The 24,843-nt window shown below is 35.8% G+C and overlaps 1 long non-coding RNA gene across 1 annotated transcript; it reads right to left on the reverse strand.

Moving 5' to 3' along the window:
* Positions 1-243: 243 nt before the first annotated feature.
* On the reverse strand, positions 244-4,691 carry LOC128031182 (uncharacterized). Its single transcript, XR_008188063.1, has 3 exons — positions 4,613-4,691; positions 2,029-2,195; positions 244-1,226 (listed from the first exon to the last, which is right to left on the reverse strand). It is a non-coding gene; the product is annotated as an uncharacterized LOC128031182 (long non-coding RNA).
* Between the last annotated feature and the right edge of the window lie 20,152 nt (positions 4,692-24,843).

Genomic DNA, 24,843 nt, shown 5'->3' on the forward strand with positions numbered 1-24,843 from the left:
TAGATCATTAAACCATTACACTGGCTCAGAAGTCTGTCCAAAATCAGTTTCATGAGTTGCCTTCGTGCAAAAAACGCTGTCTGCAAAGTCATTGCCTCCTACGGAATGCTGTGTATTTTATATTAAATAACTGATTTTAGTAATTTATTTTGATTTATTATATTAATATTATTTATATCTCAGATTTTTTCATTTTAAGTTTCAGTTTTGAAAGTCACAATGTGACACATAGTATGCTTCGGATTTCATTGCTGGAATTATTTTTTATTTTTTTGTACGTTCAATTGTGAAAGGCTGACAATGATAAGAAAAGAATGTACAAAATGACTACAAGCAATTTACAAAGAAGACATCACGTTCTTCTTTAAGCATTCACCTCATGCTCCTCTGCATAGAGCTCCTGCAGCGCTCCATGTTCTGTCCCAAACAGTCCATATGGGTCAGCTACATCAGTCGGGATTTGGGATAGAATAAAAAATTTAATTTTTTATTTCATGTGGCCAGACTCTCTGATCCATGTGTCAAATACATCAGTTTACACTCGCTGAGAATTCATACTGGAGCTATATCAAATTTTTCTGAAAACTGATTCACAGTGTACACGCCAGCTGAGACCAGACTTTGCAGTCTCAGTTTGCAAAATTGCAAGCAGGTGTTTATTCGTCATCCCCCTCTTTAGCTCACTTAAGCATGCCTCTATTTCTATAATAATTGCTGCATTTAAGCTTAACTTGCATCAAACTCCACAAGCTTTCGTTTCATGCTGCTGGTCATAAACATGAGGACGTCGTAATGCTGTTTCTTGGAGCTAGTGAATAAGGTGGCCATAAATGAAGCCTGGTTTCCTCCACACTTCCTGCTGTAAAGAACAGTTATCGTTTTTGGCACTGAGAAACTGAGGGGGGAATGTAAATGTGCTACACGCCATATAATGTGAGACCAGACAAATACTATGATTTACTCTGAAACAGATCTGGAATAAGAGGGCGGCATTCTATAGGTTTTATAATGCACTAAACACCCACATGCGCACGCCGCTGGACACTGTTCATGTAAACAGCGCAAAGAGAAGGGGTTTATGACTGCACCATGTGTGCTTTAGAAGGGTTAATCCAACTCTTGCTCTAATGGCTGCCGGTTCTCAATGATAGACCAGACCTGGAGGTGCAGTCCCTAATGCAGGTGAGGAAAGGCTGGGGCCCCTTTCAACAGGTTCTTTAAGGTTACTAAAAGAAGAAAAGGAAGAAAGAAGCACCGTCCTATTCAGATCTCGGTGTTCAACTGACTATGGAAAAAACACAAAGCGTCCAAAAATGAATTCTGTCATCATTTACTCACCGTCACGTCGTTCCAAACCCATAAGACTTTGATTAATCTTCAAAACACAAATTAAGATATTAAATGCAACCTGAGAGGTTTCTGTCCCTTCACTGAAAGGTGACCAAAAACTAGAAGATCCAAAAAGTTGAAAATGAATCTACATGAATCAACCATTTTAGTCCAAGTTTTGTGAAGAGATATGATTAATTTACATGATGGACAGATTTAATTACATTTATTTACAAATAAACAATGATCGACACATACAACACACGTAAACACATGTAAACACAGAAGCCCCATTCATATGGATTAGATTTACCAGGCCATTCTCATCCCAAGGCGTCATATACTGACACTTGGTACCCATGGTACCCTCTAGCGTCAATATTAGACTCAGATAAATATGGTCCTGAAAGCCCCTAGCGGTATAACCCTAACCCTAACCCATATTCTGCGTCTAATATTGATGCTAGAGGGTGCCATGTGTGTAGGATGTTGACGAAATGTCAAAAGTGTCAGTATATGACGCCTTGGGATGAGAATGCGTTAGATTTACAGCCTTTATGACCTTTTGATATCTACTAAGTTTTGGTTACCTGAAATTTTGAATGGCGCAACAGAAACCTCTCAGGTTTCATTTAAAATATTGTAATTTGTGTTTCAAAGATTTACTAAAATCTTAGAAACTATTATTTACTCAATAACCTGGGTATGGAGGTCTCAGAAGAACCACTCGAAGGCGATCATCCCTCAAGAAGCCCTGCAGTTCACACCATTTCACACTTTAGCACCCTACAGCTGTGGTTCGAGGAGGGGTTTGTCCACCTTTGAGAGTTCCTCGCATCCCCTGAGGCTCCTGGGTGGGTGGAGCACTGAAAACATAAGGGATCAAAGTCGTGCTGTTGTGTACACACAGCAAGACAAAACTGACAAACAAACGCTTCATCTGAACCCAAGTCAAACTAAACTAGCCATACTCTCCCAAGCACCATAATTGATTTCTCTAGCTTTCTTTGTCTTGAAGGGACAGTTCAATCAGAAATGAAAATTTCGTCATTATTTACTCACAGTTATATATTGGTCCAAACCCGTATGTGATGAAAAAAAATATTTTCCCAGATGTTTTCTATAAAATTACTGGTAATAGCGATTGGGTCTGCAAAAACATAAAACTTATGCTTTACATTAAATCTGAAACCAGCAACTTGTTGATGTTGAACCTCCTTCACTGGAACCCCATTTGAGAACAGTGATGAAGAGGAATGGATAACTAAAAATGGAGTGTGTGAAAATTTAATTAAAGACTAGAAAATAGCACACAAGATAAATGGACAACTTCTATACTACTTTGATTGCGTTTGGAGCTGTGGGAAGTTAAAGTTCATCTTGTGTTCCACAGAAGAAAGCAAGTCATACACTTTTTGAATTACATGAAAGTGATTAAATTATCAATAAAATAAAACACTTTAAAAACAAACCTCACAAATCTGTAATGATGAAGTTGCAATTTAGTGTATACAACTTTAAATGAAATGTTGAATAACACACAAGTTGAAATTACAATTAAGTACTTTGCATGTGCTTTAGTTCGCTAGTAAATGCATCACAATAGGAGTACACAAAATGATATAAAAACTAAAGTAAAACTTTTCATTTGATTATATTACAAAATTCACTTTTTTAGAAGTATACTGAAGTGTGTCATTCTTGAAAGTCTACTCTTTTTAAGTAGACACCTAAGTGGCCTTCTACTTTGATTCATATTATATTATCTGTACAGTCCACTTTTTGAAAAAAATATACTTTAAAGTTATTTATAACTTAGAATAAATTTTGAAGTACTCTGCAAGTGCTCAACTCAATTCAAGCACATTTTTTTTTTCACAAGGTATTACAAATTTTAATGCCCAGAGCACAGAGATTTCATCTTGTTAGATTGAGGGGAAGAAACAACTACTAGTTACAACTATAGACAGTGATGTAACCCAAGCATTACACTCTTTTGTACTTTCTACCTTCTTTTAATGCTAAACCTGTGAGAGTAAAGAAGCCAAAGAGGAGGCTCCTGATTCCTGAAGGACACAAACAACCCCTTTGCTCTCAGATAAGGAAGTATATCTCGTGCTAAAGACACCTGCTCTGCAGGCACAAATACCACTAATTTGTCTACATATATCTGGAAAGGGCATGTGAGAACTGAAGCCAAATCTCCTGGATTTGGAATCCCTTCCTCTTTTTTTAAACCTTCGGCTAGATTGATGGTTAGCATAAGTGCTCTTGTTTCCTGAAATTATTAAACACATTTATCAAGCATCTTGCGATTGTTAGGTGGGAACAGCGAGAAAAAGGGGTTTAAGTGCTGGCATGCTGCGCGACGTGATTAAAGAGCGTTTAACGAGCTGCAAAAACCTCTCCTGCAGCCTGCGCTCTTTCATCACACCCTCTCCACCGGAGATACCCAATCAGAGTGTTTGTGTGTTTTAGCGCACAGTGTGACCGCATCAGTCTTAGGTCATTCTTTGGATGGACACCTCACATGTGGCACTTAATGCTGAGTAAGGTTTGAATACAAACTTGGCATAGTGAAGTACAGGTGCTGGGTGGGCTAATAAAGCCTTTCTGCCAGGACTTCAGAGCAGTACATTTAGATTGTCTTTATCCTATGAGCACTGGTAGATTTATTCACATTTGCTCATTTGGCAGATGATTTTATACAACTTAAAGTTGCTATGCAAATCTATTTGCTTTCCTAATGTTTGTTTCTGGTCTTATTGTGCATGATTAATCACTGCATGTTATTCTGAAGAAAGTTATCAGGATGAAACTTGTTCTGAATAGCCTATAGGTTAATGTCAACCAATAGACACTATTTTGTCAAAGTTTTCACATTTTGCCAATAGTTAATGCATTCATTTAAAGGTTAGAGAGTCAGACTTGTGACCCAAAGGTTGTGGGTTTGAGTCTTGGTATTGGCAAGGATTGTTGGTGGGGGGAGTGAATGACCTTCAATACCACAACCGAGGTGAGACCCTTGAGCAAAGCACCAAACCCCCAACTGCTCCCCAGGTGCCAATTGTTCTGGTTGTATGTTTATGGTGCGTGTGTGAGTGTTCACTACTCACTGCTGTGTGTTTGCACTTGGATGGGTTAAATACAGAGCAAAAATTCATAATATGGGACAACATACTTTGCTACACGTTACATTTACTCTCTTATCAGTATAAAGTAATAAAGGTTACAGAATAAAAGTAATTTATCTTTTATATTTGAGATATATTAGGATGCTCACCTTGATCTTTAGCCTTCACATCTTTTGATCTTCACACAATTTGAATGTATTAAAAACACATGGTGGCCTTTTATTGTGGCCAGCCTAAGGCACACCTGCAATAATCATGCTGTCTAATCAGCCCTCTTGATATGCCACACCCGTGAGGTGGATGATTTCAGCTGTCATGTGTCCTGCAGCCCCTGATGTCCGTGTAAACTGGAGACCGGGAGACTGAAACCTGACCTGAGATCAGTGTAATATTAATGTGTGTGTGAGTGGTGACCTCTGCTCTCTACTTGTAGCTCCCTCACAGACTGCTTCTCATTTGCCCTGCAATACTGATGCCTATCCGCCATACAATCCCAAACATTCCATGTGCAATTTATGGATTTTATTAAACCTCTCTAGATGTATGCCCTTGGCACTGTTAGGAAACTACAGTTTGGCAGCATCTAAAGAAGACATTTATCCCCCATTTCTTCCCATCTTCTGCAGTCACACAAGTGATATTGGTTCCATCTGAATATTCCATTCAGGGATGTTCAGATGGTGGTGCTGCTTGAATTTAAAGCAAAGCCAATGTTTTGAAGGGATTTCTACTTCATTCTGGAAATTCAGCAGGACATTGTCAGCCAATGCCAGCAGGATCAACTGCTGTTCACACTTAGAAAAATATACTAGATTTATACGTTTTTTTTTAATTGCCACATGTTTAATGGTTTTTCTTGGACCACTTCAAGCTTCTAACGGTTTCCCTGCATGCGTCACTTTTCCAAGGCTTTCACCGCAATCATGGAGATTTTCTGCTCTCCACAGCCTTTGGTGCTATTCCACAGTAAGTTTAAAGCAGGGGCATAGCAACCATTTTAACTGCTCACCTCAATATTTAGGTTTAATCATTATATTTCGGTCCTTTTTTAACAGTTTTCCTGGCCACAGGTTAAAGAAAAAAAATAGCTTGGTGAATAAATCCCATTAAACCAAACCATGGGCAAGTGAATGAACCCACAACCTGTATCATAATAAAACCTATTAACATGCTTTTTTTCTTGAAAGAATTAGAAGAACTAGGTAAACATTACATAATTAAGCAGCAGAACAGTTTTCACCATTAATAATAATTTATTTTTATAATAATAAAAGTTTCTTGAGCAACAAATCTGAATATTTAATGATAATGAAACCTTAAGTAATGGCTGCTGATTTTTAAATATATAAAAATAGATAAATGTTGTTTTAAATTTAATAGTATTTCACAATTTTAAGGTTTTTACTGCGTTTTCAATAAAAATTGTAAAGACCGCAAACTTCTGAACAGTAGTGGATATTCATATTTTAAGAATGTTTTCAGTTCAAATTATGAGTGTGCGAAATTAATCACAAATTTTTGAGTTGTTCATAAAAACAAATCATAGTCAAAATGCTCTAAATGCATGAATTGATCACTATAGTGATCAATTCATGCATTTAGAGCCAATTCATGCATTTAGAGCATTTTGATTATGATTTTGATGCTCAGAACTTTTAGATTTTTAAGAATTAATAATAATAATCATATATATATATATATATTATTATTATTAATTCTTAAAAATCTAAACTTTCTGAGCATTAAGTAATTCTTCTGTCCGTAACGAAATAAAATGTGCATCAAGTGACAAAACCATGATAAGCAAGAATATTACTCTTTAAATTCAGTTCGGAATAGTTAGGAGGATTTTTGAACAATGACATTTTAATGTTAATGGGACCAGCTTGCATAATTTGACAGAAACAGAACTGACAAAATTTCATTGCAAAAAATATGAATTAACATGAAAGTGATGTTTTATCAAGTCGCACCAGTTAACTTGGTGATACATGATACATCATATGGTTTCTCAATGGTGAAAAATTAATATTCAGAATAAATGCATTGGCCAAAATGTGCTGAAGTTTACTTTCCCAGAGCCTTTCCCCTCAGCTGGCCTTGGTTGAGCACATGAGAAGCTGTTCATCAATGAACAGAACCTTCTACCCAGTCAAACCACAATCACAGACACATGTAGGGCCTTAAATGCATTAACCTTCAAGTGCAGTGACAGAAAACCACTTCCTCGAGTGCCCACTGTCCATTGCACGCTCTCAAAGCAAGAAAACAACCAAAACCTGGACAAGCTAAACCAATGACAGATATCATTAGTCCTGTGACGCAAACTCAACAGTAGTCACATGGATCTCTCATTCCCTGCACAACATACAACTCTTTCTAATGCTGCAGACATGAGAGTTTAATAAGTACAAATGAACACAACTGGATGCACTGCACTTGTGATATTTGATTTGAATGGCTGCAGGCAAATCTTGCGCAATATCGACGGGATGATGGCTGTACAGAAGTTTCCAATCAAGTCTCGGTTCTGACAAAACAGATTTGTTTTGGGGGAAAAATTACAAATAGTACACATTCAGTTTGATTTAAATGCCCACAAAGGACTATGACTCAAGTAGGAAAGGTTTTATATTTTAAAAAAACGTCACAGATTAGATTGAAAGAGCTTTGCGATGGTCATGTGGCTCTTTTCAAAGGTCCAACTGGAAACACTCTCAACTTTGGATGTTCCTGGGAGTCAGTTTCTTCTAAGAAAGCCACTTCTTTTTTACAGTGACCACAGACTATAAAGTTAAGCTAATATGACTATTTTCAAAGTCTAACGAAAGTCACATGATAACTTTGTGGGGGGAAATTTGCCGAAATTTAAGCTGATATGTACAGTGGTTTAATCTTATTTTTTTAAATGGCCTTTTAGGTTCCATGCCTTTGTTAGCATGTCATTTGATAGGCCTGCATTACATCAGAATCAGTCACAAATGAGATACAGTACACATATGACTTCAGTTACAGTTCAACTCTTGTGTGTTTACATTAACATATACCAAGGAAAATGTCTCTTTAAGAGTTATTGCTATGGTAATTGCAGTATTTTTTTTTACTGCTATAAACACTTCTCATGGTGACATTTTACTGAAAATGACTACAATTTTCTCTTCTGAGATTAATAATTATGTATAGATTATTATGCATAAAGCATGCTTTATATTTCATTGTTAATGTCAAAGGTACTGCATTTAATCAAACTCTATTACATATAACACTTTTCATTGTTAGTTCACGTTATATTGTAAAGTCTTACTAAATAATTAATACAAATAAATAACTCTTATTGTTAAATTATAAAAGTAATCTCTTTCATCAGAATTATATGTGTGTGTGTGTGTGTGTGTGTGTATATATATATATATATATATATATATATATATATGCATTCTTTTAATTAGATCATGCAATCGACAACAAAGAAAAAAAAGAAAAGAAAAGGAAAGAAAAGAAAAAGGCATGCAATATTCATTATTTGTTTGTTGAAAAAAAATGTTGATCTGTTCTATTAAAAGCAAAAATTGACAGGCTTTTTATTTATACGTTTTATTTATTAAGAGTTATATGTAATTGGCTGGGCTCATTAACAAACCACTGATTTGATTTTACTTAAAAGATGAATAAAAAAAAACAAGTGAATAGATTGTTGTAGATCAAAACTTTAAAACAAAAGTCCTTGTGTTGAGCAGTTGGATGTCTTGCTAATCAGTCTTGAAGTGTCTGAGGGTGGAAATTTCCATTAAAGGTTCATGCTAGTGATAAACTTGTTTACAAAGTTTCATAAAAAATACATCTAAAGCCTTCTGAATGGGCATGTGGTTGAGCAGGGGGAAATAAAACATTTGGTCAGGAAGTATCATCAGGTCCTCAAGCCATGCACTCTAGATGGAGGTCTACTTGCATGCAAGACTAAAACGAATTACCTTAAACTTTAATGACAGAGAGCTTCATGCAACCTCAGCTCACACACATGTGATTAACACATAACATGATGGATTGTTCTTTGATTTAGAACTTAAAATGCAGGTACTGAAACTTTTATTTCATTCATTGTCATTGAAATTGAAAACAGATCTCCGATGTGCACGCAAACCTCTTTTTCCCCAGCTTAGCTCATTTCCTTTAATCCTTTTGATTTGTATGGTATCATTTCAGTTTCCTAAATCTGCTTGTCTCGGAGATTTAAACACACCATTAGGACACATCAAAGATATTTTGACCTGAGCGCAAGCATTGACATGTGCTGTCTGAACTCAGAGGCTATTACCATGGTGGTTTAGACTGCTGCTGCATTCTCATTAGGCTGCGTGATGAAAGCAAAGCATCCTAGCCTTACAGAGAGTCCCATCCATGAGCTAAGCAAGTGTATTCCCATTTATCATACACCACCTCACGATTTAAATTAATCAGAATACTGAGCAATAATCCCTGCTGTGTGATGAGCATATTGTTTTTTTAAAAACCAACAGCTGCTATGTTTTTATATTTGTGAGATATTTGAAAAGAGATGACTGTCAGTGCATTAAAAAATGAGGAGAAGGATGTGACACACCTGTAAACAAACCCAGTAATGTAAGAAAACATTAGTTAACATAAATTAGTTTAATATTATTGATAAACTGTAAACTGCAAGGCACATGGTCTCCAAGTCATTCTGCTCACTGCAGCATTGATTGACAGCTGGATTTGTGCAATTTGCAGCTGTAGGGCCCGTAACGCCAACCTAGTCAACACTTCCAGTACAGGCATAGAGCAGATCTCATCAGCGTGCCTGTGCCAGATTATGAAGGTTATCTCCATCAGGAGCAGCCAACCGCAAACTGCATGCTACTTGCGTTCCTTTGCGCACAAGGCTGCGCGCTGCTTAGCAGTGGCCATGACAGACATGCCTGGATTTGGGATCTCACTCTAATTGTTTTGGACACTCTCTCGCCTATTTGTACTTCAAGTGTTTTGTTTAGTTTTGGGATCCTTTCTCTATGAAAAAAAATAATAACAACAGCATTAAAAAAACATGATGCTGCGAGAGCGCAGAATGCCAGACATTCCAAGGAGGTGTAGTGAGACGTGGAGTTGAGGGGCAACTGAGCACTAAGTGCTTTCAAAACAAACAGCCTCCATCCACACCTGTGGGACAGGGTCACGGCAACAGCTAGAGGAAACAGTGGGGCGTTTCTTTGCTACCCGTCAAGCAGGGCTTCAACACTTCCTCATCACAGTCACCAGTGCGTTATTATGGTTATTTTTAGGGCTACGCTAAATGTCAGTTCTTGTAATTAACGCATGGAGCAGCACCAAAAAGCTGGGTCCCGGCTGAACTACGGAGAGGTGGAAAGTTTATTGAGATACATTCTGAGGCGCTTCTCTTTGGGGAAAAAAGGATGAGAAGGTAGAACTGTCAACAGAGTTGAGTGAAGTTCAGTGTTTGTTTGTTTGTTTTCTGTGGGAAAGTGAGTAATTAGTTAGGAGGAGAGCTGAGCTAGGTTATGGAATAACAGATCATTCATCGTTTCTTGGCCTGCTGGCGAACACAGGAGTGATAACTCAAGGCAGCAATCCGGATAAAGGTCAGACTATGGAGGGAGTACCACATCACAGCAGGTGACTGTCACCAGAAATGACTTAGAGAGGGAAAGAGAGGGGGAAAACATCACTTTATTTCTGTCGACCATGTTCAGGGTCTTAAACCTAAATTAATTCCTGCTGTGAGAAGGCAGGCATCAAACAGACAGATTTTTCCAGTCACGAATTAAGCTAACTCTAGAATATCCAAATCCCTGTCTAATATCCTGCTCGTATGACCCAGAAGAAACCGGCAACAGTGTTGTTTCCAGTCAACCCTTTACCCGCCTTTCTAAGAGTAAAACATGAAGTAAAAGCAGATGTTGAATTTGTTTTAAACATGCAAAGCAGCTGGGTAAACTGCGGGCATGGGTGTAATATTCCACCCGCTCTGAGCTCTCCACGTCTCTTTTAATAGTCGCAAAAGATTCAGATTTGTTTGCAACCAAAGGTAAGTACAAGACCTTTATTCATAATGTAGCTTTTCTAGTAAATAGCTATTTAATTGAACAAGTAGTGGTGTAGTACAGCTAAAAGCTATATTGCTGCTTTTAATGTCCGAGTTGAGGGAAACTTATTTATTCTAGTGAATCAGTTCATCCTAAAACAGTCCTTTCTCACATATATAACATTGGGATCAATGTGCAAGTCAGTCTAGTGAATCAGTTCATTGTAAGGTCATCCTATTGTAAGGTCTGAATTATAGAGTCATATTAGCAAATGTTTTGACTCAACATCAGTGAATTCCAATGTTAGTCCACACACCTGCGGTTTAGCAGCCCACCCGTTGTTGAGCAGCTAAAACCTGTGTTTGATATCATTCAGGCCTGTTCACTGTCTATGTGAACACATCATTTAGTTGGAACTCCAAAGATTTGCCAAACTGATATGTATGATAAACTTCCAAAATACCACAGTGACCACATAAACTCAACAGTCTCACTCGACTGCTGTCATATTATTCAGATTCTGCAAACACAATCCACGAAACATATGAATATGCAAACAATTTCAGAAGTTGGTTTTAAACATTTAAAATTGCACTGGCATCTAAGAGGTCATTCAACCCCGTCTCTTTTTCCAAAAATGTGATGCGGGCCAGAAGAAGTGTCATCTGTTTCCAATGAGAAAGCTCTTTGATTGTTGAACTTCTTGAAGGGCTGTCTGACAAAGACCTCTTTTGCTCTTTCACTTTTTGGACAAAATAAACAGGAAAAAAAGGGTCATGTAACCAGGGGCCAATTTTTCAAAAATAATAGTAAAACGTAAGCTTATGGAATAAATTAAATTCCAAGATATGTTCAGGTGTGTTCTGTCACCCCTGTTAGCCGAATGTATGCTTTCATTGTTAGCGTTGGTTCAAGTTTGCCCCACATGTTAAACTAACCTTTCACTCTGATGCAGCAGCAGTGTTTTCATAATGTTTATAGATCAACCATCAAATCTAATTAAAAAAGTCCAAATTATTGTTTTATAAGCAATTATTTCGTGCAAATTATTTTTTAATATTATAAAAAAATCATTTTTGTTTCCCAAATGCTAATTATTATAGTTCAGTCACTTGCAAATGCAAATGCAAAAATAAAATAAATTTACCAGTGTTGTTTTGGTAGTATTTACATAATATTTTCAATATTAACTTTTGGTTTTTATTTTACTGTAAGTTTAAACATAAATATATAAATATATATATATATATATATATATATATATATATATATATATATATATATATATATATATATATAATGATTCTGATTCAGTAAAATTGTTTCTACACATTTTTTTTTTCAGTTTTAGTTTTATTTATAGTTTTATTTTTAAGTTTGAGTTATTTATCTCATATTTAGATTAAATTTAAGCTTTATTTCAGTGAGTAAAAATATTTATAATAATTTCATTGAAAAATAAAACTTTTTAAGATTTTACAGGTTAAAACCAAATGGAACCCAATTAAAATTTACACTTGGAAAAATGGTGTAGAAACCATTTTTCCTAAAAATATGTTAGTAAGCAGTACAATTTGATCATCAGTCATGCTGAAAAGAGGGTTATGTAATCAGGATTTTAGACACAAATGGAATAGAATCACAGTCAACACTGATACAGACCTCCAAGTTACAACAGATGAAACCAATAGATAGACTTTCCAGTGTGTTTGACTGATGATCCAAGTGAGTTGTCTTTGGATGTGTCAGTATACTGAGAGCAACGATTGACCTTGTATAAATGCTTCCTCTACATCCCAGAAAACTGACACCAAAACCACCATGTGCTATTGATCAAGAGGATATGATTTTGCACTCAGCAATTTTCTCTGGTTACAAACGGGTCATGTGACTGCGAGTGTGGGTCTGGACTCTGGACCCATTGTGGTGAATGGCTTTGGCACTCTATATGAGATCCGAGAGACGTGCAGGTATGCTAGCATGTATAGATGCTGGACAATGGACTTACTTGTTTTAATCTTCTCAAAGACTTATGTGGCTTCTCTTACTGCTAGTCGCACCTTAGTGGACATCTACTGTGGGCTCAGACAGAAATACATTCCACCAGAAAGCCGTTTGGGTGAGAAAAACAAAAACAAAGTTACACTTCCTGCTCCTGTTATACTAAAAGAAATGCATCTTCCAGAAGCTGTTTCCACAAAGCTGAATGTCAGATGTAGCTTATGATTTGTCCTCACAGAAACTACTATAGCAGCCAAATCTGTTAAAAGAGGATGTCAACAAACCTTTCCCCGTATAATGCATGATAAATATATAATTGAACATTATTAATGACTGCACCTGTAAATTGTTTCCACCAAGACTAAAACTCTGCAGGCAAACATTACAGTGCCTAGCTATGAGGTCAACTGTATATTTTGTAACGGTGCTGAACAAGTTGACAATTATTAGTGCTTGGGGAAGCTCCAGACACTGGCACGGGACACATTTGAGGGACACAGACAGGGCGAAGAACAACACATGACGGTGACTTTGCTAATGGTTTAGCAGAGATCCTAACCGCTGAGAGATTTATTGAATGTCAATCAGTGCATCCCTCTTTCATTCGTTCATACGTCTGCAGACCCCCAGAGCAGTGTCTCATCTGTCCGTCTGTCAGTGGTCAGGTAATTGGAGTTTTTTAGGAGGTCCTCTAATACAGGTAGGCGGGGGAAGGAATGTGTGATAGACCGACTATTATGCCTTCCCATGCATGTACGGCCCAGTGATCTCACTTGTAATACTACTGGTCATACAAGACTGATTATACACCATATGGCTATAGGTCAAAGCTCAAGAGAAAAAAAGCTTCATATGGATAGATTTTTTACTCGATATGGATTAAACTAACAGCTGAAATGAATGCATTAACAGCCATTGAGTGCATGTCATAAGTCTGCATGTGCTGTATGTCTCTGTGTGAATGAGTCATATAGTTTTGTCTACTACTAAAACTGAAATGTGTGATGTTTTCAGTGTCTGCTGTCTCATTATATAAAGACATGAACTTCATTTGTCAGAGCTGCTCTGACAGAAATTATGACTGTTGTATACCAAAAATTCTCAAAGTAATGATAATTATGAGGCCTAAATTAAAAGGTGGCTTACTCTGTGGAGTTTAACTGTGAACAAAAAAAAGTTTACATTCATTCTCAACATCTAATAAAAATGTATATATATATATATATATATATATATATATATATATATATATATATATATATATATATATATATAATTAAATCACTTTTTTTTCTTTATTGTATCCTTTATGTAAATTTTTTCTTTATTTTTCTTCTGTTTTCTCGGTTATGTTAACTGCATATTTGTGTAATGTCTTTTTTCATTTTATTTTTCCTTGCTATTTATTATTTAGAGTTAAAAACAATAAACATTCATCTAAAAAGAAAGAAAGAAAAACAAATGTTAAGAATATCGGTCCTCATTAATGATAAATTCGGCAACACTTTAGTATAGGGTCCAATTCACACTAATAACTAGTTGCTTATTAGCATGTCTATTATTAACATATTAGCTGTTTATTAGTGCTTATAAAGTACATATAATGCATGACATCCATAATCCTACCCAATACCCTAAACTTAACAACTACCTTATAAACTATTAATAAGCAACAAACAAAGAGTTAATTGAGGCAAAAGTCATAGTTAATGGTTAGTTGATAGTGAGAATTGGCACCTAAAATAAAGTGTGACCATAAATTCATATTGTGATTAATATCGATACTGTATGATATGGAAACAAATACTGTGATAATATTTCTGGCCATATCGCCCAGCCCTGCTCAGCTTCGGGAATTCGTACTCCAACTTCCTGAACTATATTTCAGAAGCTGAGACAAAGGTGTTTAGACATGAGTGTCTTGTATGCTACAACCGCCCATGTGTGGATTAAGATTTATAACCTAAATACTGCAGTGTTTACAGAAACAAACGTTACCAAGTCTGTTTGAAACTGATCGAACGCTCTCATGTTTGCAATGCTTTGCTTGGACTGACGAAAAACTATTTGTGAAAAACTGTCAGCGGCAAGAAACTACAACAGTATTCGTTTTCCCCTTTGTATAATCGAAATGTGTGCTGCGTGGCATGAAGATGAATGAGATGAGATGTTTTTTGTGTCTGTGTGATTAGTTGGCTGGTGTGTGTGTGTGTGTGTGTGTGTGTATTGGAGCGCTGTCAGATGTAATCACCCTGATGACGCTTTATGTGTCACTGTAAACAAAGAAAGGAAAAAGAGAAACAGATATGGAAATCAGTAAGACAGAAGCCTCATCTGCACGAACAACTGTGAGACATAATTCACAAGATTTGACCCAGTGAGTGTTGTGCAATGAGCAAACCAGGCATGTTGAGGGATGCTGGGATAGGCCAGACGCGTTAAGTCCAAGAACACCCTAAGCTTGTCACCCTGTGCATTTAAAAAGCAATGTTTCACATTAAGTGTATTCTCCCCAACAGAAAACCAGTATATAGCCTAGAAAATGCTTAATATGGCTTAACAGAGGGAAAACAGTGATATAAAAAGACCAAATCTGGTATATAATTAAAAATATATTCAGTATACAAACAAGCATGAGCCCATGAATGCAAGGATCAAAGTTTCTTAACGTTCATATTCTGGCCTATTCTGCTTGTCAGTAAATAGTATATGCTTTATTAATAAGGTATGTACTGAATTTGGCCCTCTAATGTCACTGTTTGAGTAAATTAAACTACGTTAAGCATCTCAGAATGCTTAAATCCAAAAAAGGTGCCTTGAACTAAGTGCTGAGCATATTTATTTTTATACACGAGTCCAAATTCAAAATAAAACTCTATAAACTGCTCCATTGTGAACATACGTAAGCAGGAAGTGTTTGTTGGAACTCGACAAGTTTTGCGAGAGAACACAATTTTTTTTTGCAAAGGGATGCAAACGTTTTTCTAAAAGTATAATTTTCTGAAGATTTACTTATCTAAATATAACACTAAAAAAATACAAAAGCCCATTATATAATTAAGGAAATCATATTTCCTTGATAATGTAATGTTTAATATTTTTCACATAAAATATAATGGATCATGAATGAAAATGTATAGATTGATTTTTTTTTTCATATAAATTAATTATTTTTAAATGTGCTTTGAATGATCGTTCTTTATTTACAACTTAAAAATAAATCTTTTGCAGCTTAGCAGTCAGGGGAAAACCCCTGAATGAAAAGATCATCCTTCTTCTCAATTCTAAATATGATTTGAAATCCATTCTCTATTTGAGACATTAAGGAATAGTTCACCCAGAAATTACAATTCTGTTATCATTTATTCACCCTCATGTCGTATCAAACCCGTATGACTTTCTTTCTTCTGTGGAAAAATAAGATGAGACAGCAGCGTTGGTGACTAGTTGTAGCATGTCAAAAGTGCACATATTACAAGAAAATACGTGACAGACAATTTGGCTACAATTTGGGGCTTTTTGTCGCAGACTAGTTACGGACTTAAATGGAAGGCTGACAGTGTGTGCTTGGTTTATAAGTCACGGAACATGAAAGAGAAATAACAATGAAACTAATCTCACAATGTAAAAAAGTGCATTATCAATCATAATTTAAGCTATTTTTCTGTAAATAATGGAGATTTAGAACTATAATTTGAATATACAACAGGTTCAAAGATTCATGGAAGTGTTAGGAGAAAGCATATGTCTGGTGTTTGTGTAGGGGGCTGGATGTGGGGTCGGAATGGAGTTGGGAAACGCTTGCGGTTTGTTTTTCTCTCCGAGCAGGGTCATGAAGAAAGGTCTTAAGGGCCATTAAGGCTCTTGTGAATAATATTCACCATTTATAAGCAGCCTCAATTTCCCATATTAACCCATAACGCGCCCCCAGTTGTGTCATTTCCCACTCCCAAGAGAAAGGATTTGAAATATGCTTTAACATTTGAAATGCTGAAGTTTTCCGGGGGCTTTTCGTTTACGCATTAAAAAGAGGAATTTTTAAACATACTCATTCTGTTCTGCCAGCAAAATTACACAAGCATACTGTCATTTCTCCTCACAAGTATAAGCAAATCAGTTGGTGTGATAACGTCGGTGAGGTGAGATCTTGTTATGTGGGGGTTTGTTGACATTACGTGAGGAATTTTGACACACAAACTTGGGCTGTTCAGCACACGCTTTGTGCTCCCTGGTGCCTTTTCGGAATCTGCAAGAGCGCTTTTCCGAAGTGGTGAGATCTGGGAGTTTAGATGTCAAAGGGAAATACTCATTTCACACACACGCTACCAGTTCGCACAGCACAAGTGTCCAGGAAACTAGAAAGAAGAGAAGGAATACAGACAAGAAGCTCTGTTAATTGCAAGCAGATAAAATCAGTCCGGGTTGTGGAAATGGGGACAAAACCCTGGTCTTGATTACTCAAGCCTTTCTGATCTAGATACCAGGAGAATAAGGAGTAGACACACTTTATTGTTTTCCACTTCCAGTAACTAAAGCTAAAGCCATGGTTGGTCAGAACTGAATGCAGATAAACTATAGAAAGCTGTGACCTTGCCTGGAGGGGGTGTGACGATGTGAGACCTGGGGTCACAGACAGAAGCGACTGTCACAAATAACTGCCTCCGCTCTTCTTCCTTCTGAGTTTAAGAGCGAGAACTGTGAAACTAGCAGAGCTGATCACTCACGTGGACCTACCTCATCTGCTGAATAATACATCAAATATAGTTAAACCTGTCAGAAACCCCTGACCAACTCATAATTAGATCATTAGATCTATAAAGCAAACTCCAAACTCCTTATTTACTCACCTGCATGTGTGAATTTATTTATTATGCAGAACGCAAAAGAAGATATTTTAAACATCAAATCAATGACAATTTTCTAAATATCTTTTTGTGTCAAAATATCTGCTTTGTGTCGTGCAAAAAAGTAATACAGTTTTGGAACAACATGAATTGCCAGTTTTGGGAGAACTATCCCTTTAAATTAAGTATTGGTAATACCTTGAATTCAAATTCAAATAAGATAAATAATAGGTCTGATGTTATATCACACTTTAACCTTTGAACCTTGAAATGTTCTTCCATTTTTTCAACTGTATCCAAAGGAACGCAATCATTTTAGGACTATAGTTCACATTGCCAGTCCTCCAGTAAAGTTGTTCTATGACGAATGGCTGATTGCGTTGAAAATGATAGATACTTTCCCTGTATTGTGTGGAATGTTGGCTTTCTGTGAGCAGTGTGAATCAGCCTCAAGGTTTTTACATTCCTGCAAAATTTTTGATACAGACTGTGTATAAACATGCACAGACTGTGTTGTAAGTCACCACAGGCCAGCATATCCTGCCACTGGCACAATCCAGCTCTTAAATTACAGTGATCTGCAGTATTGGATTACTGCCTTGCAGTGAGGAAAGTAAATACCTGCTTTATAGCAGCTCATTCATTTGGTTTATGACTTATTAAATTATGGATCAGCCAGTTTAATAACCGACAAGTCACCCCTTCACCTGATCTACAGTATGTGTACTCCAGATAATTGTTTTTGCAGTTTGCATTTGTTTGACATAAAACAAAGAGTCAGGAATTATTAGCTAGTTTATTTATTTATTTATTTTTTTTGCAAAATCAATGTTCGTTTTTAATAATTATTTATTATTCCCTTTAGTGCAGTTCTCCAATTGAATATGCCACAGAAAATAATTAGTATCTACCCTTAGTTTGTAAATACAAATAACAACTGTATATACATCTGGACTTACAATGGAAGTCAAAAACTATTAATATATATATTTTGTTAAAGAGTTTCTTGTGTTTCTTTTGTTAAATAGTTTCTTGAAATGTGTTATTTGAGCTGTAAAACAGTCAAAACCAATTGTAGTGGCATATTAATATGTGGTTTTGCATTGACAGTGTAAATCTTTCTGCGTGTTGTTACAGGGTTCAGAGTTACTTGATCATGACAGGAGAAAATTGGACTGCAAAGCTTTCTATACAAGCATGCTATAGTCACATATTGAAATGTGCAATGTTTATTATACTCTGTATGTACATTTAGTGCTTTGCCCATACTCACATTGTTTTTGTTGCTGTTGTTGATGTTTTTTTTTTCTTTTCAAAGTTAGGGATGATTTTGAATTATTTTCCATAGAAGTGGACAGCACAGTTATCTCAGCATGCTTCACAACAACAATGTAAATGAGGCATGTACAATTTAATGTGTAAACAATAATACACTCATATTATCAGCACTCCTATCATTTGTGCTTATCATATGGCTGGGATTCAGTCTAACTGCATTCATTTAAACTTCTCTCCAGATAAATCTATGACCAATGCAGAATAAAAGAACAGAGACGTTTATGACAGTCAAAAGTGGATGCAATTTACTCTGTAAGATCGCATGCTTATTTTAATAATATTGGGTGATAATTGCACAAGGAGAATATAAAACAATGTTCTGCCATTTAAACTGCAAATTCATCAGTTATCAAAATGCACGATTAAAATAAATAAAAGTGCCATATTACATCCACACCCAAATGTCTGATTTAAATAAACCAATGTTCTACATAAAACTACATTTAATTTCAATGTGGTTTCTGGGTTTTCCACAGTACTTGTTCCAGTGTAGAGGGAATCTGAGAGGATTCCTCTGAACGTGATCACAGCTCTCAAGAATTCAAATAAACAGACATTCACAAGTAACATGTTTAAGTTGAGGGCTCACCCATCCATCTTGTGCCGCGCGGCAGCTGCGGTGCTGTCAAAGCGTGTTAACAAGAAACTAGAAGGGGCCGAAAAGCTACATCACAGGTTACATGTAAGTGTCAAATCAGTCTGCTGCAAGACTTGGAAATAATTACTTAGAAATAAATAAAGCAAAAGCACAATATACAAGTTACAGAACACAGAGACAGATGCACATCAAAAGCTTGGAAGGCAAGACAGCGAATAACTGCAGCCTCCTCAGAATCAATGCATCACTAAACTCCCAGTCAAATAAGGTCACCTCCAGCTGGTTTGCTTCTCCCTGCTGTTTTATATTTTGTATGATCTTCCAATCAGAAGGTCAAAGATCTTCTAAAACACTCTGTATGTTTCCTTATGCAGTTCTAATCGAGTTATAGAAATGTACACATGAAACAAACTCGAATAAATACATCTCAAAGGAATATACTGAATTTGCAAGTCACAAGAAGCTAAAGTCGACAGCATTTCTGGCATAATGTTGAGTTTGACTTTTTTTTCCTGAAAGAAATAAAACTTTCACATTAAATTGAACAAAAGTGACCGTAAATATTTTTACATTATTACAAAAAAAAAATCAGTTTCAAAGTAATGCTATTCTTTAAAAAAACAGTCTTGATGATAAACCAGTTATAAGTCCCTGGGTATATTTGTAGCAATGAATAGCCAAAAAAACATTGAATGGGTCAAAATTATAGATTTTTCTTTTATGCCAAAAATCATTAGGATATTAAGTAAAGGTCATGTTCCATGAAGATATTTTGTAATTTTATACTGTAAATATATCAAAATCTAATTTTTGATTAGTAATATGATTTAAGAATTAATTTGGACAACTTCAAAGGCGATTTTCTCAATATTTAGATTTTTTTTTTGCACCCTCAGATTCCTGATGTTAAAATAGTTGTATCTCGGCCAAATATTTTCTGATCCTAATAAGCCATACATAAATTTTGAAACAATTTTGAAACATTTACACACACACACACACACACACACACACACACACACACACACACACACACACACACATATATATATATATATATATATATATATAAACATAAATACATAGAAATATATACAGCCACCTTATTAGGTACACCTGTTCAATTGCCTGGTAACACTAATCAGCCAATCACATGGCAGCAACATTTAGGAACCTAGATGTGGTGAAGATGACTTGCTGAATTTCAAACTGATCATCAGAATGGGGAAGAAAGGGGATTTAAGGGACTATGAATGTGGAATGGTGTCAGATGGACTGGTCTGAGTATTTCAAAAACTGCTGATCTACAGGAACTTTCACCCCCAACCATCTCTAGGGTTTACAGAGAATTAACAGAAAAAGAGAAAATATCCCTTGTTGACATCAGAGGTCAGAGGAGAATAGGCAGACTGGTTAGAGATGATAGAAAAACAGTAACTCAAATAACCACTTGTTACAACCAAGGTATGCAGAATACCATCTCTGAACGTACAACACGTCGAACCCTGATGGGCTACAGCAGCAGAAGACCACACCGGGTGCTGCTCCTGTCAGCTGAGAACAGAAAAAGGAGGCTACAATTCACACAAGCTCAACAAAATTGGACAATAGAAGATTGGAAATAACGTTGCCTGGTCTGATGAGTCTCGATTTCTGCTACAACATTCAGATGGTAGGGTCAGAACTTGGTGTAAAGAACAGGAAAGCATGGATCCATCTTGCCTTGTCTCAACGGTTCAGATATGACCTCTGAGGAATGTTTCCAACACCTTGTTGAATCTATGCCACAAAGAATTAAGGCAGTTCTGAAGGCAAAAGGGGCTCCAACCCGTTACTAGCAAGGTGTACCTAACAAAGTGGTCAGTGAATGTAAATATAATAATAAATATAATAATAATAATAAATTAATTAATAAATAAGCATTAAAACATATATTAATTGAGCACCAGATCAGCATATTAAAATGATTTTGGAAGGATCATGTGAGACTGAAGACTGAAGAACTCACTGCAAAAAAAATCAGCTTTGCATCACAGGAATTAATTACATTGTTAAACAAATAAAACATGAAAACAGTTATTTTAAACTGAAAAATATATTTCACATTATTGCTGTTTTTACTGTATTTTTGAGCAAATAAATGCAGCCTTGGTGATCATAAAGACTGCTTTCAAAAAAATTAAAATACCCCAAACTTGAGGAATAAGGAATTAAAATACTTTTAACTTGGTTTTAGTGTGTAATGCAATTAAAAATTTGAGCTTCATATTACTTCTTTAAAACCTTCTAAAATATGCCAAATTCACTTCCACTGTATACCCCCTCACTTTAACCTCAATTCTTTTTTTTTAAATATATTTTTGTGATAGTCACCATTATTCCCCAGATATTGTAGACTTTATACTTAACCAGAATATTCCTTCAAATATACATTGCGTGACACTTTTTTTCCCCAAAGTATGCATGCAATAAGGAGACCAATTATGATTTGACAAGAAAAAAATAAACACACATCAGACAAAACCAAACTACAATCACAAACAACAACAAAAACATGCTGGCGTGACTTTAAAGTGTTTACATGACATTTTGTCTGAATGAAATCAAGTTTTAAAATGCATGTAAACATACTGAGTGTTAATGGTGTTTAATGTTTTATTACATGTGCTCTACAGCTTGAGGTTCTTCCACATTCCCATCTGAAGATTCCACAATCCTCCTCTATTACAGAAAAAAAAAAAATAAGATGAGAAGAAAACTGGTTTCACTTTAGGGTATAGTGCGAGAGAGGCAACTGGAACAATGAAATTGTTTTTTTACTGCCTTACAAATTCCTCTTATGATTCTTGAGCTAGCACAAGACATGAATTTAGCACTTTATTCCCTGAACAAATAAATAAATAAAAGGATGAGTAATGGAGAGAAGCCTATGGTAAGTCTTTCACCCTGGACTGCCTCGCTACACAATTTCCTTCCTGACCAGGTGACCAGGTATAAATTCTCCCATTTGGTGTGAAAACGAAGTATTTGGAGGAATGCTTCAATATCATCTTAGTTTCAGAGCAGAACCTGAGAAATGTCAGATGAAGCCACCTAAGCAGGAAACAAAAGACTAATAAAAGCAACAACCTGCATCAAATTTGGATCTCTCAAAGTTCTTCAAGCAATCATTTGCAGGTGGATTGTGGTGTACTCTTGTGTCCTGCATGTGAATGGACCGTCCAGGGCCCACCAAGGGGCTCAGTCAACGGCGGGGACCACAGGGGTGTTCGGTGATAACGGCAGACACATGGTTCGCAGAGTTCCATTACTGTAAATAGGCTTTCACACTTAAAACTCACAGAGCGTGAGAAAACCTCGGTTGTCCCCCTACCCCATCTGTCTCTCTGTCTCCTGTGCTACAGATGTTGGGAAGTATCTGTGCATTATGTAATTGTGAGCAAGGTCAGGGCCCTGGGGTCTTAATCAGGCAAAGATAAGGATGTCCCTTTATACTGCACATTTCCTGATTCACACCTCAAAGGTAAGAGTGCAGTTTCTGTAAATGATTGTACGGCAACAAACAAAATAGCAAAAATATCATTTTTTTTTTTTTTTAAACAGATATCCCAAACACTACCGTCACCATCTGCCTACTCTCAAACATGCCACAAACCATACCATTGACCGAGCCAGAAATTGACATGTTCGAAATCCCCAACAAATAGGAAAGCTTTGAAAGTGCAAAAGAGATATGGTGTAAAGAAAACTTTTATATAGCAATAATATAATGCATTTATATTAAAAAGTTACACTATAGACATTTATCATAGGAAAAAGATTTACATTTCAAATAAATGAAGTTCCTATGTGTCACAGAATTCTGAAAAAAAAAGCATTGAAGTGCCTTTTTCAATGTTGATAACACAAATGCTCCTTGAGCACCAAATCAGCATATTCAAATGATTTCTTAAGGATTATGTCATCACAGAAATAAAATACATTTAGTATAACATTAAGTTATTTATTAATTTAAGATAATAAGCTAGTCGTTATATATTTATTATTTTCTTTAAAAAATAATATTGTAATATAAAAATGTAATAAATGTAATATTATAAACTTAATCTCACAATTTCCACACTTTTTTTTTTTAATCTGTGGATAATGGGCTTCCATACTCTAAAAATAGTTCTACAGGCGATAAGCTTATTTAACATAAGTCAAAAAACCTTTGAAGACTTAAAAATGCAAGAGCCTCTAAGTGCCATCTGAAATTTTCTTCTAAAATTTGCATTTTTATCAGGCTCATGTGTTTATGTTCAGTTTTTTCACTTTTAAAGTGAAATTACAGAACCCAACCTTAGGAGCCTGATAAAAATGCTAATTTTAGAAGAAAATTTCAGACAACACTTAAAGGCTTTTATATTTGATGTCTTCCTTTGATAATTTCAGCATATAGTGAGGCTACTCTATGTGTATCTGTAGACAGAATCATCAGTGCGTTCAATCAATCAGTATCTCCTAACAGAAAGCAGCTGGTATGTGAGAATAGAGAATAACTGATTAAAAATGACTTCCCAAATGCTCAAGTAAACTGTTCAGCAAATAATCATCCCCTGCCCCACCATGATCCTAAAAACCATCATTATCACAAGTATTCTTTAACAATGTGACTTCTCACTCACTCTTCACCACACCGATATGACCTATGAGCCCTGGATGTGAAGAGAAGATGCCGGAGTGTGTGGCTGGCGCTGCGAGGAGACAGGGTGACGGACAATGGAGGGCTGAAAATGGTTGCTTGTTTAGGGGTGCGTGTGAACTGCTTGTTAATCACAGATGACAAAGTGGAAAAGTGAGCTTGGGATATAATTTACCCCGAACACATAAATCAGGACATGACATGTGGCATCTCCCTTTCTTCCTCTCACCAAAAACTCAACATGTACCGAATGCACAGTCAGTATGTCATGAAGTTCACTGTAAATAGTTAAACACAGCACTGAATTTCACCAGGTCACATCCATCTTTGCCTGTCTGCAGCTGCGTTTGTGAAAACTGTAAACATAACAGGCATGACCTTTATTATGAGAATTAATAATCAAATGCTGAAGCCATGACATTCAAACTACAAATAGCTCATGTGGTGTGTCTCAAATCATGAGTAAAAACAATAGACAATGGAAAATAAAATAAAATAAATAAATCAAATGTATTTTGTAAACCATATTAAAAAGAAATAAAAAACTAATAAATAAAAAAAATATATAAAATGCTGAAGCAATGATTTCAAATAGCTCATTTGAAAAAAGACAATTATATAAAAACATTTAAGTATAGGGAACTTAAAAAAATCTACAAAATTATTAAATAAATAAAAAGTTAAATTAAATTAAAAGGCCAAAAAACTAACAAACAAACAAACAAAACTGTGTTTTTAAAGGCTGGTTTACACGCACATTTCAAAAAAGAAAGAAACCGTACAAAATTGAACTGAAGCCTTGACATTCATAACAGCCCATATTAAAACAAACAAACAAACAAAACAATACGGAAAA

This window comes from Carassius gibelio, chromosome A16 (genome assembly GCF_023724105.1).
Source record: "Carassius gibelio isolate Cgi1373 ecotype wild population from Czech Republic chromosome A16, carGib1.2-hapl.c, whole genome shotgun sequence".
NCBI lineage: Eukaryota > Metazoa > Chordata > Actinopteri > Cypriniformes > Cyprinidae > Carassius > Carassius gibelio.